Consider the following 15239-nt stretch of genomic DNA (forward strand, 5'->3'; position numbering starts at 1 on the left):
TGGAACAGACGCCTCGGGAAATCATGGAGGCTGCTTAACTGCAGGTTTTAAAGGAGGCTGGATAGTCATCTGTCTTGGATGGCTTAAACACAACAAATCCTGCATCTTGGCAGGGTCAGATTAGCTGACCCTTGCGGTTCCTTCTCCCCGTGTCTCTAGGATTCTATCATTTTCAGTTGCTTATAAATTTGCCAAACTTTAAGCAATTGGACTGAAATTTCACATGCCGGGTGTCTGCTTCTGGCTAAATTGTTTTTTGAGTTTCCGGCATAACGTTTGAGCCGACTTCTCAAATGACGCTAGGAGAAAAGATGTGTTGCTCATGCTGAAACATTCTTAGAATTGTTCCAGTGAGGAGCCCAAGCACCTCCATGGAGATAAAAGTTAGGGAACAGCCCCCGCTCCCCCTTTAACAACCGGAGCCCTGAAATGCAAGAGAAGGAGGTGACAGTGTCTCTGCATTAAAACACAGCTGGCTCCTGAAGTCCTTTCTCAGTTCTTACTCCAAGGGGAGTTTTGCCTCAGTGGGGCTTGAGTAAACTGGCCTCAGAATTTGGCCTTGCATTCTACATCTACTAACCCTTTCATCCTGAAGAATCTACTGTGGCACTGAAATAAAGCAAATTTGGGGCTGGAGGCCATCAGCCCAGGAGGGCACAGCAAAGAGGGACATTTTAACCCATGATACTTAAGCAAACTCATCCACTGTGGCAAGGGCCCTTGGATGTTTAATGGCTGTGCAGAGCGGAAAGGACCACAGACCTATTCTCTGTCCCATCACATCCATGTTGCACTGGGTTTGTCGAGCAGGTGAGCTCTTCAGCAAGAAGTGGGTACCTGTGAATCCTTAAACAGAAGTGTCTTCCCCGGGAATCCCCCTCAGGTAGCCCACACGTCTCTCACCCCAGCATCTGCAGCAGCATCCCACACTGAAAGCTGACACAGAGACGTGCACCATTTCTAATATAGCTCTGTACAATCCCAGGGTGGGTCTCTCAGCCTCTAGCAGATAAATGAGTATCTGAATGTAAACAGGCTGGAGACAAGCCTGTCTGGGGTTCTTTGCTCTTTATCCAGCTTTGGGAGTAAATAGTAATTAAGGGACCTTCCCAGAGGAAGATGAGAACTCTGGGGCTCTGTGCTGAGTCTGCTGCTCTGTGCATTTGTGTATATTTTAAAATTATAGTTGATTGGTAGGAAAACAAGTGATAATGCTTAAAACTCCATAAGGTCTGATACCCTGTAAAGTCCCAAGAGTGATGGGTAGATAGTAAACAGACAGATCTATAGAAAGATGCGTTAGGGGAGACATAAGCACTTTCTGCAGGCACATGGTGCTGTTACTAAGTGATCAAAGAATTCTCCCCAATAACTCTCATCATACTGTGCAGCACCTTTCATTGAAGAATGTTGAAAACACCTCACAAAGGAAAGTCACTATGACCATTTCCCATTAAACAGATAGGTAAATTGAGGCACGGGGAGATGTTATTTGGCCAAGGTCACACAGAGATTGAGTGGCAGGATGACAGACCCCACCCACGCATATTGAGTTCCCTGCCGTAACCATGATCTCTCCGTCACGCCAGGAGGGAATGGCCTCCTTCTCTGGCAAGTGCTGTTCACTGGGTGGGATGCAGAGGAAAGGTTGGAAGAGGGAGCCTGAGCCTTCGCCATAGTCTCAAGGTGAACCTGAGGTTTTCAGAACTAGATGGGGTTTGTGAGCTCCTCACGCCTGTGAGGTGTGAACTCCGGGACCCCACCTCCACTCCACCTCAGAAACCTGCCAACACATAACAGTCACTGGGGTCACTTCGGGGGAACAGACACATTAAAAGCAACATCAGCACAATGTTTCTGTGTATAGAGTGCATCTGGGGGCCTGCCTGGGGACAGAGGACTCTCCCCCAAAGCTACCATGGAACAAGGGGGGGAGGGAGTATTGGCAGGATAGACACTGGATTAGTGTTTGCATTCGATTTGTTCTCTCCCTCTTGGTTCATTTCCTTCCAGTATTTCCTTGGTGAAATTGAAATCTGATGTTCCAGGCTGAGTCAGTCTTTCCAGGAGTCTCATTCAATGGAGCCTCCTAGTTAACTGGGGATGGTAGAAAGCACTACTCACAGACGGTGATATGAGAGAGCTCAGCGTCAGCAAAATAGCCAAGAGCCCTCCTAGACTACAGACTGAATTGTCCAGGTGTGGTTGTGAACCTTCAGTCAAAGGAGTCTTCAGCGTGGCAGTGAACCCTTAAAAATATTTAGTTCTGCCCACCACATCACTTCTGTCTTGCTTGGGTTCAGCTGCAGCTAGCTGGTCCTTCCGAAAACTGAACCATGGTGGTGATACTGGTTTGGTCGTATGGGAAGGACAGGAGGAGATCAGTGTCACCCGCATACTGCTTGTGTTTGAGTTCATGTTGTGTGACAAGTTCCCATAGAGGCTGCATGGAGATGCTGAAAAGCCCCAAGAGAGAACTGATCCTTGTGTGATTCCACAAGGGAGGGGTCTAGTGCTGAAGGTGCAGTTTCCCATCACCATTAATTAGGTGCATCCCTCCAAGAAGGATTCAGACAATGTTAGTGCATCCTCTGGACTGCTGCTGCCTCTGAGGTTAGACAGCAGTATCTCATTTTCAACAGTGTCAAACAATCCAAAGAGGTTCAGAAGGATGAGAATGGATGTGTGCCCCCGGCCATTGATAGGGGGAGATGGTCCATTACTGCTTCTAAAGCAGGGGAAGTGGATAGCATTTGATAGAAATGAGAAGTTATAAAATATAGAAAATGGATAAGGGAAGCAAAAGACACCAGAGACAAATCCATGGCTAGCAGGGCTGAGGAAAATAATAATAAGATTTTTTTAGTATATTAGATACAAAGGAAATCCTAGTAGTGGTATAGGCCTTCACTAGATGGAGATGGTAACACTGTTAATAGTCAAATATCAGATGGGTAGCCGTGTTAGTCTGGATCTGTAAAAAGCGACAAAGAGGCCTGTGGCACCTTATAGACTAACAGACATATTGGAGCATGAGCTTTCGTGGGTGAATACTTGCGTCTGACGAAGTGGGTATTCACCCACGAAAGCTCAATCTCCAATACTTCTGTTAGTCTATAAGGTGCCACAGGATTCTTTGTCACTGTTAATAGTGATGCACACGGGGCAAAAATGTTCAATAAACCCTTCTGTGCTGTATTTGGAAAGAAGCAGGATGATGAACTCATGAGCATGAACTTCTTTCCAGTCCACTGGTAACTATGGTGAGGGTGGCACCTACTAGGGTCCATAGGGAATCATCATCCAATGGGTTTTTTTCTAGTGATTCATAAAGGTCCTTAAGCACCTAAATCCTACTGATTTGGGCCTCTAGAGGCCTGGCTCATGGGCTAGAGAGAGGTGCCTATTTCCATTGGGACTGTCAGCTGTGAGCAGGACCGGCTCTAGGCACCAGCAAAGCAAGCACATGCTTGGAGCAGCACATTTCCAGGGGTGGCATTCCGGCCATCCTTTTTTTTTTTTCTGGAAAAATCCACCAATGTACGAAACAAAATAATACATGAAGACCAAAAAAAATCTCCAGCGGTGTGATAGATGCATGACATGAAAAATATTGTGTCCTGTTGTGACACGGTCACTCATGATGTGAACGTGCATAAATATGTAAAGGTTAACAGTTATTGATTAATTAAATCAGGAATCATGATTACTTGTGTGTACTGTGCCACCCTATTGGCACTATTCGTGCCAATTTCCATGTCATGTCAATGCCAGTGGTTATAGGACTAAAATGCTGGGACAAAAATGAAAATGACTTTCCGGTGCTGCCTACCAGCAACAAAGAGAGAAACGGCAAAAAGAATTAGAAAAACTATCTTCTACTTCAAATAAGTATTTTTAAAAAGTCGACAATCAAGGAGAAAGCTCTAAGCAATGCATTGAAAGTGATTATTTATCAACTGATAAAGCCCAATCGAACCAAAGATTATCTTTGCTAACTGATAAAGATGAACAATCACAATCCATCCAAAGATTTACTTCTTCAGCTGAAGAGTCCAGAAACGAAGAACTGTTATCCAAATTGAAAACTGAAGAGTAATTATTGGAAGGTGGAGAGACTGACATAGGATCGGACCAAGTACATGGGCGACAATAATTACTGATGCAATGCTAATGATTATTGTGAAAAAAGGTCCTTCAAAACTAGATCCTGCATTTGAATATCCATTTAATAATAATCCATTGAATCATTGATTTATGCCATCCAATAAGAAAAAAAGGAAAAATGGGGAACAAATTAATAGATCATGGTTAGTTTATTCACAGACCAAAGATATAGTTTTTTGTTTTTGTTCCAAACTGTTCTGTAACTCGGACATTCTTCTTGCAGCTGCAGGTTTTAATAACTGGCAAACATGAAGGCTAATCAAGCAGCAGCAAAAAAGTTTGTTGAAGACCAGTTTAGTTCCTCTTCTGAAGAAGATGAAGATATTGAAGGAAAACATGTAAAAATATTGGCCAAAACATTCACAACTTATACTAATCAAACTGATGGTGATGCAAGTGAACTAGAACGTACAAGACAATATGTGAATGAAGCATTTCAGTCTGGGGCTTTGACATGCTTGATTTGCATTGCTTCAGTTAAGAGAAACCAAGCTGTCTGGAGCTGTTCTGGATGTTGAAAGAACATGAAACATTAAAAAAATCATTTACGCTCATTGACAAATTGGATTTTTTTAATTTATGAGAAACTGGGCACACCAGAAGACACTAACGTTTTTCATTAAAGTTCTATAGTTGAACCCAAATTGTTTGTAGTTGTGATTTTGTTAAAATTAAATGAGTACACTGGTAGGAAACTGTTCTATTTCACTAACTACAAATTCTCTGTTTCCATTTTTTTTAAATTTTAAACAGTCAAAAAAACCAAACAAACAACCCAACCCAACCCAAACCAAAAAAACATTGCAAAGTGCAAACATGTGTGTAGCAGGGTGAGCCCATGCTCCTGCCTTGAAGGGGTTAAAAACAGCCCTGGGAAGGGGCTGTGGCTGGAGAAAGCAGCCTTTAGGCTGGGCTGATTGGGGAAGTGGCTGCAGCTGGGGCCATGCCTCAAACTGAGCCACAGGCCTTATAAGAAGGCCAGGGAAGCCAGAAGCCAAGACAGTCTCTCTCTGCCTTCAGAGAGAGGAGGGCCTGGCTGCAGGGAGCTAGGGACTGGGTACCTGAGTGAAGCAGGGCTGGGGACAGGCTGAGGAGCTGGGGAGCTCCAGCCTGGAAAGCCCCAGGCTGCAGCCTAACATTGGGCTAACAAATACTGGGGGTTGCAGAGGGCAGCCCCGGGGTAGGCCAAGGCAGCAGGGCCAAACCCTCCTTGCCAGTGATGAATAGGCTGATACTGCAGCCTGCCTCAGGGTGTGGGGCTAGACAATGACTGGCAGTAGCCATACACTGAGGCAAGGTGGGGATAGAGGGTGGGGGTTCCCCGAGGAGGGGAGACTCAGAGAGAAAGGGGTTACTGCCGGGGGGCAGCACCCCATGTGAAAGGGCACCGGGTCCAGGGAGGGACATGGGGGCCAGAGGACAGGCGGATCACCAGCCTGCAGAGGGCGCTCCGAACGAGCTAATTCCCAAAGTCACCAGCAGGAGGCGCCGCAGGGGTGAGTCTGACCCGTCTACAATGTGTAAAAGCAAAAAAAAAAAAAAAGGGGGGGGGGCTGGGGCATTTTTTTTTGTTTGGGGTGGCAAAAAACCTAGAGCCAGTCCTGGCTGGAGTGAGATGCGTAGGACAGGTCAGCGCTTTCTCGCAAGAACAGCCGTACCGGGTCAGACCAAAGGTCCATCTAGGCCAGGGGTGGGCAAACTACGGCCCGTGGGCCACATCCGGCCCACGGGACTGTCCTGCCCGGCCCCCGAGCTCCTGACCCAGGAGGTTCACCCTTGGCCCCTCCCTTGCCATCCCCCATCCCCCGCAGCCTCAGCTCGCTCGCTCGGCCGCTGGTGCAATGCTCTGGGCGGCGGGGCTGCGAGCTCCTGGGGCAGCATGCTGCGGAGCCCGGCCTGACCCAGTCTCTGTGCTGCACGGTGGCGGCGGCTGCGTGGCTGTAGCGCCGCCAGCCAGCAGTGCTCCAGGCAGTGTGGTAAGGGGGCAGGGGACGGGGGGGTTGGATAGAGGGCAGAGGAGTTCGGGGTGGTGGTCAGAGGGCGGGGGTGTGGATAGGGCAGAGGTGGGCAAATTACGGACCGCGAGCCACATCTGGCCTGCGGGGCCATCCTGCCCAGCCCCTGAGCTCCCAGCTGGCCCCGGCCCCTCCCCGGCTGTCCTTCCTCCCCCACAGCCTCAGCTTGCTGTGCTGGCAGCGCGGCATCCTGGCTGGCTCCAGGGCTGGGCGGTGCAGTGCAGGGGCAGATTTACAAGTGAACACAGGGTGCCCTGGCAAAGGCCCCCCAACAACAGGGGGACCCAGGGCCGGGCACTCGGACAGTTCAACACTGGCTGCACTGAAATCATATGCAGGCGGGCGGTGCAGATGGCGGGAGCGCAGGGAACGCAGGTGGAGGACTCAGGGGGAGCACTGGGAGGCCACGCAGCCGGCCAGAGAGAAGCGGCCCTTTGAAGGGGAAACCGCCGCTTCTCTCTGGCTGTGCGGCTGCCCCTGCTCCTCTTGAGTCCTCCGCCCATGTTTGCGGGGCCACATTCCGAAAGGGGCTGGGGGGGGAAGATGGATAAGGGGTAGGGTCCTGGAAGGGGGCGGTCAGGGGCAGGGGGTCCTGGAAGGGGGTGGTCAGGAGGTGGGGGGGTGGATGGAGGGGGGTCGGTTGGGGACAAGGAGCAGAGGGGTTGGATGGGTTTGGAGGTTCTTAGGGGGGCAGTCAGGGGGCAGGAAGTGGGAGGGGGTGGATAAGGGGTGGGGGGCAGGCTGTTTGGGAGGGGGCACAGTCTTCCCTACCTGGCCCTCCATAATGTTTTGCAACCCCAATGTGGCCCTTGGGCCAAAAAGTTTGCCCACCCTTGATCTAGGCCAGTATCCTCTTTACCGGCCAGTGCCAGGTGCCCCAGAGGGAGTGACCCTAACAGGCAATGATCAAGTGATCTCTCTCCTGCCATCCATCTCCATCCTCTGACAAACAGAGGCTAGGGACACCATTCCTTACCCATCCTGGCTAATAGCCATTTATGGGCTTAACCACCATGAATTAAACGCTTTTAAACGCTGTTATAGTCCTAGCCTTCACAACCTCCTCAGGTAAGGAGTTCCACAAGTTGACTGTGTGCTGCGTGAAGAACTTCCTTTTATTTGTTTTAAACCTCCTGCCTATTAATTTCATTTGGTGGCCCCTAGTTCTTGTATTATGGGAATAAGTAAATAATTTTTCCTTATCCACTTTCTCCACATCACTCATGATTTTATATATCTCTATCATATCCCCCTTAGTCTTCTCTTTTCCAAGCTGAAGAGTCCTAGCCTCTTTAATCTTTCCTCATATGGGACCCTCTCCAAACCCCTAATCATTTTAGTTGCCCTTTTCTGAACCTTTTCTAGTGCCAGTATATCTTTTTTGAGGTGTGGAGACCACATCTGTACACAGTATTCGAGATGTGGGCGTACCATGAATTTATATAAGGGCAATAATATATTCTCAGTCTTATTCTCTATCCCCTTTTTAATGATTCCTAACATCCTGTTTGCTTTTTTGACCACCTCTGCACACTGCGCGGACATCTTCAGAGAACTGTCAACGATGACTCCAAGATCTTTTTCCTGATTAGTAGTAGCTAAATTAGCTCCCATCATATTGTGTGTATACTTGGGGTTATTTTTTTCCAATGTGCATTACTTTACATTTATCCACATTTAATTTCATTTGCCATTTTGTTGCCCAATCACTTAGTTTTGTGAGATCTTTCTGAAGTTCTTCACAGTCTTCTTTGGTCTTAACTATCTTGAACAGTTTAGTATCATCTGCAAATTTTGCCACCTCACTGTTTACCCCTTTCTCCAGATCATTTATGAATAAATTGAATAGGATTGGTCCTAGGACTGACCCTTGGGGAACACCACTAGTTACCCCTCTCCATTCTGAGAATTTACCATTAATTCCTACCCTTTGTTCCCCGTCTTTTAACCAGTTCTCAATCCATGAAAGAACCTTCCCTTTTATCCCATGACAGCTTAATTTACGTAACCGCCTTTGCTGAGGGACCTTGTCAAAGGCTTTCTGGAAATCTAAGTACACTAGATCCCCCTTGTCCACATGTTTGTTGACCCCTTCAAAGAACTCGAATAGGTCAGTAAGACACGATTTCCCTTTACAGAAACCATGTTGACTATTGCTCAACAGTTTATGTTTTTCTATGTGTCTAACAATTTTATTGTTAACTATTGTTTTGACTAATTTGCCCGGTACTGACATTAGACTTACCGTTCTGTAATTGCCGGGATCGCCTCTAGAGCCCTTTTTAAATATTGCCGTTACATTAGCTAACTTCAAGTCATTGGGTACCGAAGCCAATTTAAAGGACAGGTTACAAATCTTAGTTAATAGTTCTGCAACTTCACATTTGAGTTCTTTCAGAACTTTTGGGTGAATGCCATCTGGTCCCGGTGACTTGTTAATGTTGAGTTTATCAATTAATTCCAAAACCTCCTCTAGTGACACTTCAATCTGTGACAGTTCCTCAGATTTGTCACCTACAAAAGCCAGCTCAGGTTTGGGAATCTCCAAGAGACATAAGAACATATATATGAACGACCGTACTGGGTCAGACCAAAGGTCCATCTAGCTCAGTCTCCTGTCGTCTGACAATGGCCAATGTCAGATGCCCAAGAGGGAATGAACAGAACAGGTAATCAACAAGTGATCCATCACCTGTCACCTAATTGCAGCATCTGGCAAACAGAGGCTAGGGAAACCATGCATGCCCATCCTGGCTATTAGCCATCGATGGACCTATCCTCCAGGAATTTATTTAGTTCTTTTTTTTTTTTTTTTTTTTTTTTTTTTTGCCACAGTTCAGTTTAATTGAATGTCCTCTTGATATTGTATTATGAGACGGGGAAATACATTCTCAATGTACTCTCTACCAGTCAGTAATGTATAGACATTTCTCATGTCCCCTCTTATTCATGCCCTTTGTAAGGTAACAAACCCAGTCCTTTCAACCTCTCTCTCTATGAAAGTTTCCCCAGGCGCTTGATCATTCTCGTTGCCCTTGCCTGAACCCCTCTAGTTCTGCACTATCCTGGGTGAGAAGGGAGCCCAGTACTACACAGAGGAGTCCAGAGGAGGGTGAAACATTGACTGATGTGATAAACTCAGGACAGACAGTTGCCAGAGGGGGGGGAGGAGTCAGTCCCAGAGGGTTAAAAGGCCCTCCTCCTTATCAACTGAAGCAACTACAGGTCAAGCAGGTTCAGCTGAGAAAGGGTTACCCAGGTAGCAAATTAGAATCAGCTGAGGGGAGCTACCTGAGGGTAATTAGGATCAGCTGGTTACAACTTGGAGCTGCCTGAGACCTTTTTAAACCCCTTCCTGGGAGGAAGGAAGGGGGGGGCAAAAGCAGAGAGAGAAGGAGCCTGGCTACCAGGAGTATTGAAGCAGCAAGCCTTCCCAGGCAGAGCGGCAGGACACTCTCCTACAAGACCGGGTAAAAATACTTTAATTAAGACTGGTGAGAAGACAGAGGACAGACTTACCCTGAGTCCTAAGGGGGACTGCATTACCCTAGCCAGTCTCACCAGAGCTAAAAACAGCAGAGGCTGGGGAGACTGAGACGGGACTTTGCCACACGTGGTGTCAGGAGTGGGATTTGAGTGAGACTTTGCGGCAAACCGTCTCGGGGCAGGGTAAAAGCACCCCCAAAAAAAAATAAAAAATAAAAAATAAAATGGAAGATGTAGTGAAGGCACTGGTGCAGGCCACTGCGGCTCAGCAAGAAGCTACCAGGGTGCAGATGGCTGCCCAGCAGGAGGCGTGCAGATGCAGCAGGAGACAAATCAACTCCTGATGAGCCAAGCGGCTCAGGATCGAGCCACCTTGCAGGAGGTTGTGAACCAGCTAAAGGCCCTGACCACCCTAACGCACGGCCCCCAGGGGACTCGGCCCCTGCACGCCAGCCGCTACTTACAGAAGATGACAGTGGATGATGACGTGGAGGCGTATCTCCTTGCGTTTGAGAGGACGGCCCGGCGGGAGGCCTGGCCCCAAGACCAGTGGGCCAGTATCCTGGCACCTTTTCTGTGTGGGGAGGCACAGAAAGCGTATTTTGATATGGCAACAGAAGCAGCTTCCGATTACTCCCAGCTAAAGGCGGAGATCCTGGCAAGGTCTGGCGTGACGACAGCTATAAGGCGCAGAGGTTCCATGAGTGGAAATACCGAGCCAACAAAGCCCCGAGGTCCCAGCTGTTTGACCTGATCCATCTGGCCCGGAAGTGGCTGTGCCCGAGACCGCCGGCCGGAGGAAGTCGTGGAAACCCTAGTTGTGGACAGGTACATGAGGGCTACCGCCGGACATACGAGGATGGGTCAGTCAAAATGATCCCTCCTCCTATGATGAGCTAGTTGCCCTTGTAGAGAGACATCTAGCAGCACAGGAACTCTCTCGGACCACTGGGAAGGGAGGCGCCAGGATAGGAGGCAAGGCTATGTACCAAGGGCCCGAGTTGCCATAGCTCCAGGCCGAACTATGGCAAGGAAGAAGGAGAACGAAGAGCAGCCAAAGTACTCGGAGGGACCTGGGGACTGGGAGAGAGAGACTCGGGGGTAAGGCCCCACAGCCCAAAAATTAAGGCTGCCCGAGGAGGTACCGATGCTATGCATGTGGAGAGATAGGGCATATAGCTGCCCAATGCCCAAACCTAGAGGAGCCCATGCAGTGCGACCTGGGAAATCTAGAAGAGTCATGTGACCTGATAAGCCTAGTAGGAGTAGCGATGGTCCCTCATAGATATACTAGGCAAGTTAAAATGAATGGTATAAAGACCACGCGTTAGTAGACTCAGGAAGTGCAGTCACGCTGGTCTCGGGAAAGCTGGTCGGGTATGATCAACTATCCGGGCCAAGCGCACAGGGATATCCTGTGTCCATGGGGATGTAAATTACTATCCGACCATCCGGTGAAAATAGAGGTCCAAGGAAACCCCACTAAGGTGATGGCGGGGGTGGTCCCGAAACTCCCCTACCCAGTCCTCATAGGACGAGACTTCCCAGGGTTTGGCAGTCTACTTCCTGGAGAGGAGTCAGAAGAAGATAACACTCCAGAGAGCAATGGGGTGGCCTCAATAGTTAGCAACCCCAGCCTTCCAAGAATTTGCCCAGGACTTATTCTCGCCCCTGGGAAAACCAGGAAGACTCGGCGAAAGGAGGGCAGATAAGAGGAGGGAACGAGCATCTTGGCCCAGAATCAGAAGCCTATACTCGTAGGGAGAGAGTTGGCCCAACGGACGAGGACTAGGCAGGAGGTTGGGAGCCAGTAGCCGGGCCCAGTTCCCCAGGGACCTCCCTTGAAGAGGAGGGGGAGATAGAACCCTCTGAGTTTGGGCAACTTGGAACTTCACTAGAGAATTTTGGACAGGATCAGGCCAATGATCCAGTATACCAGAACATTCGCAAAGAAGTAGTGGAGGTGAATGGGGTCCCTGTGGAAGGGAGAGCCAAGGGCCCGGGCCGTATTATATGATCAAGAAGGATCTGCTGTACCGTGTTGTCCGTATCCAAGAGCAAGTCGTGGAACAGCTCCTAGTACCACAGAAACATCAGAGGCGTGATGGAGCTAGCTCACAGCCATTTGTTCGGGGACATCTAGGGGTAGATAAAACCCTGGACCGAATTCTACAGAGGTTTTTGGCCTGGAATATATGCAGCGGTCCGACGGTATTGTGCCTCCTGTCCAGAATGCCAGTTACACGGGCCCGTCCCGCTTAAGGGCACCTTTGGTACCTCTCCGATTATTGAAGTCCCTTTGAGCGGATAGCTATGGATCTAGTAGGGCCATTAGAAAGATCAGCCCGGGGCCATCAGCACATACTGGTGGTGCTAGATTACGCCACCCGATACCCGAGGCCATTCCCCTACGGAACACTACGTCCAAGACCATAGCTAAAGAATTAATCCAAATTTTCGCTAGAGTGGGAATACCCAAAGAGATCCTGACAGATCAAGGAACTCCTTTGTGTCTAAATTAATGAAGGATCTATGTGCAATGCTCCACATAAGGACACTAAGGACATCGGTCTATCATCCGCAGACCGATGGCCTCGTCGAGCGTTTTAATAGGGCGTTGAAGAACATGATACGAAGGTGGTGAGCCGGGATGGGAGGAACTGGGACACCCTGCTACCGTACCTAATGTTTGCGATCAGGAGGTGCCTCAGACTTCGACTGGGTTTTCCCGTTCGAACTGTTATATGGTCGCCACCCCCGCGGCATATTGGACATTGCCAAAGAAAGTTGGGAAGAACAGCCGAACCCAGGGAGAAACGTCATCGAGCATGTGTTGCAGATGAAAGACAGGATAGCCCAAGTCACTCCCATAGTGCGGGAACACATGGAGAGAGCACAAGGGGCCCAACAAACATATTACAATCGCCAGGCGACGACCCGAAAATTCCAGGTGGGAGATCGGGTGATGGTACTCGTACCCACAGCAGAGAGCAAGCTCCTGGCCAGATGGCAGGGGCCATACGAGGTAATAGAAGCCGTTGGAGAGGTCGATTACAAAGTCCGACAGCCCGGACGCGGAAGCTGGAACAAATCTATCATGTGAACCTGTTGAAACCTTGGCAAGACAGAGAAGCGCATGTGGTCACTATAGGGTCACCCCCTCCCGAGAGCAACCTGCCTGGCCAAGTGGGAATATCCCCAGAATTGACCTCTGACCAACGAGCGGAGGTGATCCACATGATTGAACGCAACCAGGACGTGTTCTCAGAAAAGCCAGGCCGGACTACTGAGGTTCACCATCACATCCTCACAGAGCCTGGAGTGAAGGTGAATGTAAAGCCATACCGGATCCCGGAGGCGAAAAGAGAAGAGATCAAGTCAGAAGTCAGGAAAATGTTGAAGCTAGGGGTCATTGAAGAGTCTCATAGCCAATGGTCAAGCCCAGTGGTCCTAGTACCTAAGCCGGATGGCAGTATGAGGTTTTGCAATGACTTCCGGAAACTGAATGAGGTGTCCCAGTTTGATGCGTACCCTATACCCCGGATAGATGAGCTAATTGACCGACTGGGGAAAGCACGATTTTTGTCCACCCTTGACCTGACTAAGGGTTATTGGCAAATTCCCTTGGCTAGGGCCGACAAAGAGAAGACGGCCTTTTCAACTCCAGAGGGACTGTATCAATACACTGTCCTCCCGTTCGGTTTACATGGGGCTCCTGCCACCTTCCAACGACTCATGGACAAACTGTTACGCCCACATGGCAGGTATGCGGCCGCCTATCTTGATGACGTCATTATACATAGTCCGGATTGGGAGACGCACTTGGGGAAGGTGGAAGCAGTCCTGGACACCTTGAGGAAGGCAGGGCTGACTGCAAATCCCTCCAAATGCGCAATTGGGCTAGCAGAAGCCAAATACCTTGGATATATAGTGGGGAGAGGTGTGGTAAAGCCCCAACTCAACAAGTTAGAGGCAATACAGAATTGGCCCCGACCTGTCCGGAAGAAACAGGTCAGAGCATTCCTGGGGCTGGTGGGGTACTACAGGCGGTTCATCCCCCACTTCGCCACCAGGGCATGCCCGCTAACTGACCTAACGAAAGCCCGTGGCCCAGATATAGTGAAATGGTCTAGCGCGGCTGAGGAGGCATTTGCAGATCTGCGGACCGCACTCTGCACTGACCCAGTGCTGGTAGCTCCAGACTGGGAGAAGGAGTTTATCTTGCAAACGGATGCCTCAGAAGTTGGGTTGGGAGCGGTACTTTCACAACTGGTTGGAGCGGAAGAACACCCCGTCCTGTTCCTCAGTAGGAAACTCCTGCCCAGGAACGGAAATATGCCGTAGTTGAAAAGGAATGCCTGGCCGTAAAGTGGGCCATTGAAAGTCTTCGCTATTACCTACTCGGACGGAAGTTTACCCTTGTCACGGACCATGCTCCCTGAAGTGGATGCACCAAAACAAAGAAAAATGCGAGAGTGACCAGGTGGTTCCTGTCACTACAACCCTTCCACTTCAGAGTACAACATAGGTCTGGAATCAAGCATGGCAACGCGGATGGCCTTTCAAGGGTACACTGTTTTGCCGACCAAGTAGCCCAACCCTGTAGTGTTGAGCAGGGGGGGGGGATGTGTGATAAACTCAGGACAGACAGTTGCCAGAGGGGGGGGAGGAGTCAGTCCCAGAGGGTTAAAAGGCCCTCCTCCTTATCAACTGAAGCAACTACAGGTCAAGCAGGTTCAGCTGAGAAAGGGTTACCCAGGTAGCAAATTAGAATCAGCTGAGGGGAGCTACCTGAGGGTAATTAGGATCAGCTGGTTACAACTTGGAGCTGCCTGAGACCTTTTTAAACCCCTTCCTGGGAGGAAGGAAGGGGGGGCAAAAGCAGAGAGAGAAGGAGCCTGGCTACCAGGAGTATTGAAGCAGCAAGCCTTCCCAGGCAGAGCGGCAGGACACTCTCCTACAAGACCGGGTAAAAATACTTTAATTAAGACTGGTGAGAAGACAGAGGACAGACTTACCCTGAGTCCTAAGGGGGACTGCATTACCCTAGCCAGTCTCACCAGAGCTAAAAACAGCAGAGGCTGGGGAGACTGAGACGGGACTTTGCCACACTGACCAATAACATGCCATTATATTTTCTGTAGGATTCCCCATTCCACTCTTCCTGGATCCCAATGTTTTTCTCAGTTTCTGTCTGGGTTTGCAGGGTAAGCAGGATTTCACAGAGCTTGGCACCATGATGCCCAGTTCTCTGTCCTGAGCTCATGCAGTTAAATTAGAACCTTGTCAGGCATTTGAGGAGTTCAAGCTTTTCCCTCCAATGGAAATACACATCACACTTACTGACATCGAAGTTCATCTGCCAACATATTACCCGTTCACGTGGCTTGGTTAGTGCCGTCTGGACTTGACTATGATCTAAATATTCTGGTGCCATCTGTAAATGTTGGCAATACACTGCTCACCCCCTTTTTAGATTGTTAATAAGTATAAAATATTTACAGTAGTATTTGTTATAAAGCATGTAACCCCCCTCACTCTGCTTTTCTCCCTTCACAGGCACCTTGACTT

The sequence above is a fragment of the Mauremys reevesii genome, linkage group 8 (genome assembly GCF_016161935.1).
Source record: "Mauremys reevesii isolate NIE-2019 linkage group 8, ASM1616193v1, whole genome shotgun sequence".
Lineage (NCBI taxonomy): Eukaryota > Metazoa > Chordata > Testudines > Geoemydidae > Mauremys > Mauremys reevesii.